The sequence below is a fragment of the Nicotiana attenuata genome, unplaced genomic scaffold, assembly GCF_001879085.1.
Source record: "Nicotiana attenuata strain UT unplaced genomic scaffold, NIATTr2, whole genome shotgun sequence".
In the NCBI taxonomy this organism is placed as follows: domain Eukaryota; kingdom Viridiplantae; phylum Streptophyta; class Magnoliopsida; order Solanales; family Solanaceae; genus Nicotiana; species Nicotiana attenuata.
Genome location: NW_017672110.1, coordinates 26,263 through 35,607, shown reverse-complemented (window position 1 = coordinate 35,607; position 9,345 = coordinate 26,263).

Here is a 9,345-nt window from a genome sequence, read left to right as displayed (position 1 = left end):
CAAGACCTAGACTAGATCTCTTCGAGATCCTTCCGTGAAATCACATAAACGAGCAACCAGGATACGTAGGAGATAAGTATACGTCTCAAACAGCCATGGGAATCCATTGATCGAGTGAGGATCGAAGGGATTAGGGCTGGTTTGGGTGGCGGCGGCTAGGGTTTGGTCTAGGTCTCAGAGAGAATAGGAGAGGAAAGGGGTTTTCAGGGCGGCTATTTGGTGAAAATGACTTAGGGTTTCGGGGGTTAGGTTAGATAAAAAAGGAAGGTTTGTTTTGGACCGTTGATCTCTTAAGATCAACGGCCAAGATTGGTTCCAGGCTGGGCGGGTTATTAAAGTGGGTTGGGTTAATTGGGTCGGGGTTTTAATTGGGTCAGGGGTGTATTTGGTTATAATTGAAATACAAATGGGGCTATTATTTAAATAGCCAGTTTTCTCTTTTTTTATTTTGTAAAAAATAGTAGGTAATTTCTGAAAATAATTTAAAAATGCTAAAATAATTTAGAATACATAATTAGCAATTTAAAAATACAGGATCCAATTTTATGCATATAAAATATAATTAAATTTTAAAAAGGCTAATATTGCAATTATGTGCAATTTAACTTTAAAAATACTAAATGTAATTGCAAAAATATATAAAAATTACCTTAGCCATATTTTGGCATAAATATAGAAATCCAATAGATGAATTATCAAAACAATAATTTTTGGAAATAATTATTGGGATTTTATGGATAAAAAGGGATAAAATAAATCAATTTAAAACCTTAAAATTATGGAAAAAATAATAAAAACCTTGGGCATGCTTATATATGCATATATATGCTATTTTGAAGGTATTTTGCATATTTAAAAATATATAGGAAAAAATTGGGTATCAACAATCACCATTTAAAAAAGTTGTTTTGACATCCATTTGATGGATAAAAAACTTACGGATTGTAGCTAAGGAAATTAAAACTCGAATAGAAGAAATTCTAGTCATTGGTGCAAATGTATCAAAATAATCTATATTTTGTTTTTGAGGAAATTTCTTTGCTACTAACCGATCTTTATATTTATGTAAAGATCCATCAAGATTAAATTTCTTTTTGAAAATCCATTTACAACCAATAGGTTTTGCACCATGAGGTAAATCAGTTAAAATTCATGTATTATTTTTCATAATAGAATCAATTTCAATTTTTGTTGCCTCTTTCCAATAATTAGCTTGTGAAGAAGATACACCTTCAAAATAATTTGATGGTTCATTATCGGCAAGAAAAGTCTGAAAATCATCTCCATAAGAAAAATATTCTTTCCTAGGCCTTTTACTCCTTCTCAATTCCTCGTGAGAGGTAATTTCATTATTTATTTTAACAGGTGTATGATAAATTTTATCAGACAATTGATAAATATATTCAAAGAACTCAGCATTCTTTGTCTCAATTATAGTATTGCAATCAAGCACATCACATCTTAAAACAAAAAATCTATATTAAGCATTATGTTCAGCATATCCAATAAGCATGCAATCAATAATTTTAGAACCTATTTTTCTCTTTTTAGGTTCAGGAAAAGAACTTTAGCAAGGCACCCCCACACTTTTAAATATTTTAAGTTAGGTTTATAACCCTCCACAATTCATGTGGAGTTTTGCCAGTTCTTCTATGTGGTATTCTATTTTGTAAGTGACATGCAGATAAAATAGCTTCACCCCACAAATTATCAGGAGCACTAGAACTAACTAACATAGAGTTCATCATCTCTTTCAATGTTCTATTTTTTCTTTCAGCTACTCCATTTGACTAGGGTGATTAGGGCGGAGTTACTTCATGAATAGTTCTATTTTTTTTCACGGAAATCATTTAAAGATAAATATTCTCAACCTCTATCAAATCTAATTCTCTTGATTTTTCTACTAAGTTGATTTTCAGCATCAATTGTATAAGAAATAAAATCATTAAATGCATCATCTTTATTTCTAAGCAAATACAACTTAGTATATCTAGAAAAATCATCAATTAATCTCACATAATATCTTTTACCACCTCTAAGTCATAGTCTGCTTTAAATCGCCTAAATCAGTGTGAATTAAGGATAACAATTCAGTTTCTCTATTTACAGAAAAATAAGTCTTTCTAGTACTTTAGCTTCGACACATATTTCACATTTGTCAATATTATCTGAGTCTAAATCAGATATTAACCCTAGTGACTGCATTTTCTTTATATACGAGACACTAACATGTTCTAGTCTAGCATGCCATAAAAAAATAGACTCAACCATATAAGCAAAAGTAGTTACATTTTCATTGATAACATCATAAACTTTAAATACAAAGGGTCCTTGGTTACAATAGCCCTTTTCTCACAAACACATTATTTTTGGTCATTATGATCTTATCAGATTCAAATGACGCTTTCACTCCAGCTCTTCCCAACAAGGATACAGAGATCAAGTTTGCCCTCATAGTAGGAACATGTAGTACATCAACAAGGGCTAAAGTTTTTCCCGAATTGAGTTTCAGGAGAACTTTACCCTTACCCAAGACTTTGGTAGTACTTGAGTCTCCAAGGTAGACCTCTTCTCTATCATCCTCTACAGGAGTGTAAGAGGAAAATGCTTATCGATTTGCACAAATGTACCGAGTAGCCCCAGAGTCTACCACTCATTCTTTTGTATGTGGTACCGTGTTTACTTGAGAAATGACAGCTGCAATAATATCACCCTCTTCAGCTAAGTTAGCCTTAGGAGTATTAGTTTTTCTTTGTCATTTCCTGCTCTGTACCTGCACTATGAGGCATGATGGCCTGGTTTTCCACAAACAAAACAAGAGCCTTTTTTTCTTTTAAGGTTAGGATTTTTAGGCTTGTAACCTTGAGACTTATCTCGTACCTTTTGCAGTTGTTGTTGCTGCTTTGCATTAAATTTGCTTTAAGAGCTGTCATCCTAGCTTTGGCAGATTCTTTTCTGTTGGAATCTTCAATTAGGATGTGGGTCACAATTTCCTCAATGTGAAATTTTTCTATTTGTGCTTTAAGTTGTTTTTGTAGTCACTGCATGAGTCAGACAGCTTCTCAATCAGCACTCCAGCAGCAAACTTTTCTGGTAATGACATCCTATCGGCCTTCAAGTCTTCTAGCAATTTTTGATATTCCTTGATTTGCACGTTCATCTCTTTATCATCTCTCATCTGCCGTTGATAAAATTTTCCTACCATAAATTTTTATTTTATAGCATCTTCGGCAGTGAATTTTTTAATTAAGGCTTCCCAGATAACTTTTGCTTCCTTATAACTGCAATACACGTCAAACAGTTCATTTGAAATAGTTGTAATATAGTATGACAACATACCTTGTTGGCATGTTGCCATGATTTTACTATTTTATTATTAGTGTCTGGACTAGGTTGTGGATGGAGCAGTGCATGTGCAACACCATGGACATCAAGCAGTGAGAAAATACGTTCTTGCCAATGCTTGAAGTTTTCATTGGCGAAAATTTCGATATTTGACACATCAAGAAATGGCCTGGCATATGATAGTGCAACTGGAACTGGGGCAGCGGAGGTAGCGCCAGTGTTGGTAGTATCAGTAGTATTTTCAGCATTAGTGTTGTTTGCGATAGTTTCTTAGATTGTAGGAAATGAGAGCAAAAATTTCAATAATAACACTATTTTAATATTCTTTGTAAGCGGATACACGAATTGGCCTGAGTCGTGCTGGGCACTGTCCTAAGAAACTATTTTAGCAGTGTGAAATCTCTCTCCAGGATTAAACAAGCCTACCTCTATTTGGGAGGATACAAGAATCAGCAAAATATTAGTAAATTACAAAGTCAACTATTTAAAAAGAGGAGAACAAAGAAAGTAGACTACCAAAGTTTAAGGAGGAAAGAAAAGGAAGCTTGAGGAGGAACGAAAAGGCAAGGGAAAAGATATTGATGATTAATGGATATTTTGAAGGCCTATTTATAGGCTATAAGAGAAACTTAGAGCATGACAAGTTATATCACTTGTCTTGAATTTTCCATGCAAAATTGCCACATAGAAGAACATTTGTCCAATTTTTGGAAATATCACAACAATTTCCACCATAAGAAGATGTCTATCATTTTGTGGTAAGAAAATTTGGAGATTCAAATTTTACATGCATACAGCATACAACATACGTGAAAAACTAGTCATACATCGCATTAAGTTCCATTTTTCACTTTAACTTTTGTTGTTTACACAAATTAATACTACTACGTTAACTTTTTAATACAAGGTGCCTTCTCTCTTTATTACTAAAATTAACGACCAATTCTTTTATATTTTGGCATAACAAGTTAGAAAAAGGACAAAAGAAAAATTCCCAACTATTATAAACATTATCCAAACATTATAAATTAATATTCAGAAAGTAAAGACAATAAAAATATTCTCTCATCCCAAATTTTCAATTCCTTTTTTTTCTTATTAGAATTGACACTTCATTAAAACAAAAGTAATTTAAAAAGTTGCACTTTTAAAAAATTAAATTTTCTTCCGTATAAAAGAAGGTTATACAATGTAGCTTTTCTGTATATGATAGGATATAGTGACATGATATTATAAAATTGTCCAACACAACTTTAAATGATTTTACCAAAAAGTAAGGCCACAAATATATACTAAGAGATAAACAACTAACTTTTAGTTTAGGATGTTGCGTGGAGGAAATTGTCAAATCTACCAAGTCTCGCATGGGATTAATGGGATGATGAACATCATTTTACTCATATTAAATTAATGCCCAATTTGGCAGTTGGCTGAGTTCTCAAATCTTACGACTTTCCCCCAACAATGATTACTCTAACTCAACTAATTCTAACCCAAATACCTAACGCACGCCACTGCTTTTCAACCCTCCCCCACCCTCCAAAAACTCCTCCAATATTGCAAATCATAAAAGTAGAAAAGAGTGAAAATGCATTATCTTCAAAAAGGAAACTTTTACTTCCTAGACGTTCCCAACATTGCAAAGAAACCCACAAAACTTCTATTATTTGAGATAGTATAAATCCGGTAATTAATGACCAAAAAAATCGACCAACTTTGGTTGGTAGTAGCCAATTACCGACCAAATACCCTTGGACGGTATTTTGTTGGTCGCTTTAGTATACCGACCAAAGTTGGTCGGAAATTACCGACCAACGTTGGTCGGTAAATTAAATTCAAAAAAGAAATATTGCAAAAAAAAAAAAAAACAGACCAAAGTTGATCGGTATTTTAATTATGTAATCAAAAGATTCACCATCTGGGAATCGAACCGGGATGTGTACTGTGGCAGGATACTATTCTACCACTAGACCATTGGTGCGTTTTGTTTTAAGATTGTCTTTTTATTTATTTATACTCTTTAATTGTATTTTCGCACGAAAATAACCGACCAAAGTTGGTCGGTTTTATTAAAAAATAAAATTACCGACCAAAGTTGGTCGGTTTTTTAAAATGACCGGCCGAATTTACCGACCAAAGTTGGTCATTTTTTTTAATATTAATTTTTATTTATTTTAATTGCAAAAACCGACCAAAGTTGATCGGTTTCTTGAAAAATAAATTTTGCGGGACTCAAAAATAGTTTCCCGCATTTTTGCGCCAAAGAAAACCGACCAAAGTTGGTCGGTTTCGTAAAAAAAAATTAAATATTAAAATATTTTGAAAAACCGACCAACTTTGGTCGATTTTTTTACCGACCAAAGTTGGTCGATTTTTGCCGAATTTCTAGTAGTGATGGTACCTTTTAGCCAATAATAATGTCTATGTTTACCTTGAAAATGGTAACTACAATTATATTTGATTTTGTGGTTCTAAAAATACGTGATTTATTTTAATACTAGTTGTTAGGCAATAGATGCTAAGTGTAAGTAAAGAGAATCAGAAATGCAAACCAAAGCTATCACAGACCGAGCCTCGAGCTGGCTGGAACAAAGGCTTCGAGGCCTATCTAGGGCAATTGGTAATGAGCTATTGATGAAGAGATAATGATAACGAAAGCCTCAAAGATGGCCTTTTGCGATTAATAATGAGCAATAAATGAACAATGAAAGAATAAGCAATAAATGTGAAGAACAGTTGTGTTAGCAAAGAGCAGAGAATGTTGTATTGTATTCAATATGTTGTGTAATAATCTGATCCCTTACAAGATGGCAGGGGTCCCCTTTTTATAGGAGGGAGGGGGATCCCAACATAGTACATGTCCAATAATGACGGGAAAAGACTATTGGTACAACTGTATAATGGCTTAGTACGGATTGGTACTATTCTTGCAGACCTGGTCAGTTCCAACCACGTACCCTTGGGAGCTTTCCCGCCTTTCTATGACGATCGTCGATTTTCATGTTGCCTCGAGGTACGCTATGATGAGCCTTCGATATACCCTCTCGAGGCGAGCACTTCAGGGTCGAGCCTTAGGCTATGCTTCGATCTCATCGTGGTCGAACTTGGAATGCCATAGAAACCTCAAAATTGGTCTTCCCTGATTTTGACCGTATACAGATAGTCCTCGCGTTTCTTAGAGTGAAACGATAAGAAACGACCTTGACCCCGATTTTCTCAAACCTCTCGTGATGACATCATGAACGTCCCGTCGGTTCATTCCCCCAGAAGCATTGAATGCACCGGCGGTCCGTTTTCCAAAAAACATTAAATGCATTGCCGGTCCGTTTTCCCAAAAACATTGAATGCGCCGTCAGTTTCATCGCCATTTCCCTATAAATAAGGGATTTCTGAACCTTAAGCTCCATCCATTATTTCTTCACCAATCTTTAGTCCTTCCTTTCCTCTGTATCCTCTTTTGGTCTCTTATTCTTATGGTTCAAACCTGTGACCACAAGATCATAAGGCAGCAACCTTATCAGTTATGCCATGGCTGTTTTTCGAAGCCCTTTCCCTTCTAAGAGGAATTATGTTGAGTGGTTGTTGTTGGCTCGAATCGATGAGAAGAGGGCATCGGATTCTTCCCGTATCAGAGGATATGTGGACTGTAAACCGCTTCTCATCTCTGTTAACTTCAACCCGGTGTGACGTTTCATTCCTTTTGCTTTCCATGGAATGAGGTGGCACTATCTACTCATTTTTGCGTCGCACACCGGTGCAATGTCTCAAGAAGTGGCTTCACAATAGCAGTGCTGACGAGACCCGTACTCGCCAAGCTTTTCACCAGGCCACAATTTTCTTTGCTTATCAAAAAGCTTTTGCTCTTTGATAGGCTATAGCCTTTTTTTCATCTATCGCTGCTTCAGAGGAGGCTCTCAAAGACGACGTTCTAAAGATCGAAATGGAGTCCCCGAGAAAAGGGTTCTCGAGGATGTTGCCCTTGAGGACAATCCCTCGACAGTAGATAGGCATTTGGTTGTTGTTTTTTGCTTCTTTATTTCTGTGTATGGGCCCCTCGTGGACTTTGTAAAGCATCTTTTGTTAATACAAGAATGTCTTCATTTTGCCTTTGATTTGTGTTGAATTCCATTCTGCTTTCGTTTGTGAAAAATCCAAGTGTACGACTCTAATGATTGGTCCGAGCACCGGTTCCGAAATATAATAATAATAAACCCTTAGGTTTTTATTTGATCAATATGACGCTTTTAAAGTCCTTTTCTATCCCTCGGACTAAGCTCGGATTGATTTGATGTGAACTTAGGTCATCGGGATTTCCGAGTCCGAGTTGGGTGAGTGCTATGTCTCAATTCTCGAAATACAGCTAGCCTTTTTAGGCTCTATTGGTAGCCCTCAAGCGAGAATTCTCTCGAACTCAAGTAACCTTCGAATTCAGCAGTTGGGTGAACGTTTGCTCGATCATATAAAAATAAAGATAGCCCTAAGGCCTTTGCAAATAGTCCTCGAGTGAGAGCTTGCTCGAACTCGGGCAGCCCCGAATTGAGTGAAAATTTGTTTGAACTTGAAAATAAAGATAGCCCTAAGGCTTTATACATAGCCCCCGAGTGAGAGCCTGCTCGAACACGGGTAGTCCTTGGGCTAAATAGTCGAATGAACGTTTGTTTGGTCTTGAAATAAACATAGCCCCGAGGCTCTATTAATAATCCCCGAGTGAGGACTGGCTCGAACTCAGGTAGCCCTTGGGCTTAAAATAATTGAGAGAGCGTTTTCTCGAACTTGAGATGAAGATAGCCCTGAGGCTTTGTTAATAGTCCCCGAGTGAGAACTGGCTCGAACTCGGGTAGCCCTTGGGCTTAAAATAATCGAGAGAGCATTTGCTCGAACTTGATATGAAGATAGCCTTGAGGCTTTGTTAATAGTCCCCGAGTGAGAACTAGCTCGAAATCGAGTCGTAATTGGGCTTAAAATAATTGATAGAGCGTTTGCTCGAACTTGAGATGAAGATAGCCCTGAGGCTTTGTTAATAATCCCTGAGTGAGAACTGGCTCGAACTCGGGTAGCCCTTGGGCTTAAAATAATTGAGAGAGCGTTTGCCCGAACCCGACTTATAGACTGTTCTTTAATAATTTCCGACAAACTGGTTCCCGATGCCTGGGTCCTGACGTCAACATCATGACATAAGCGGTTGACGAGATTGAAGGGTTGCTTTTTTCATGATTCCCAAAAGCATTAATTGTAGACGGCCGACGACCGGTCTTTTGGCTTCCTCAGCACGTTCAAACGACCTTTATAAATAGACAAAACCCCACAACTTTGCCGATATTACTCTCTTAGTGCTTTCAAGATCTCATTTGGCCCCTTTCGTTTTCTTTGAACTCTCCCTTTTCTTTCCTAACGACATTTTCCATTTTCTCGGATCTTCCGCTTTTGAAATGGCAAAAACCTCTAAAACTGTTTCTCAAAAGGAAAAAGCTTCACCGTCCTCTCGAACAACCAAAGGTAAACCGGTAGTTCCGCCTAGTATCGATGAGTGTACTCCCGAGCCTTGCGACACATCTTCTGATTTTTAGGTCAAAAACCCCTCCTCTATTCCGGTACGATGCGAACCCATATCTCGATATATCAGTTTAATAACTGAAATCGAGAAGGTGACGGCTGACTGCCGTTGGGGGAAGGCGGTGCAAGTAGAGATTCCTTCACGAGGAGAAGACATAACCAAGCACAAGGCCAGTTTCCTCAGTGTATACACATATCCTTTCACCTTAGGCCCGGTAGAATCCTCTGTACCATCGATAGATCCAGCGATCCTCGATTTCTGCAGCCAATATCAGGTGACACTTGGACAACTCTATCCATCATTCTGGCGCTATTGTTTATATGATTTAGGTATTTCTACAAACAGTTGGTTGGAGGGGTATCGTCCCTTTTACCCTCGACCATCTAATTAGACTGTATACGCCCCCGTATTTACTCGGAGGTCGGCCTGTATTAAGCTAGAAACGT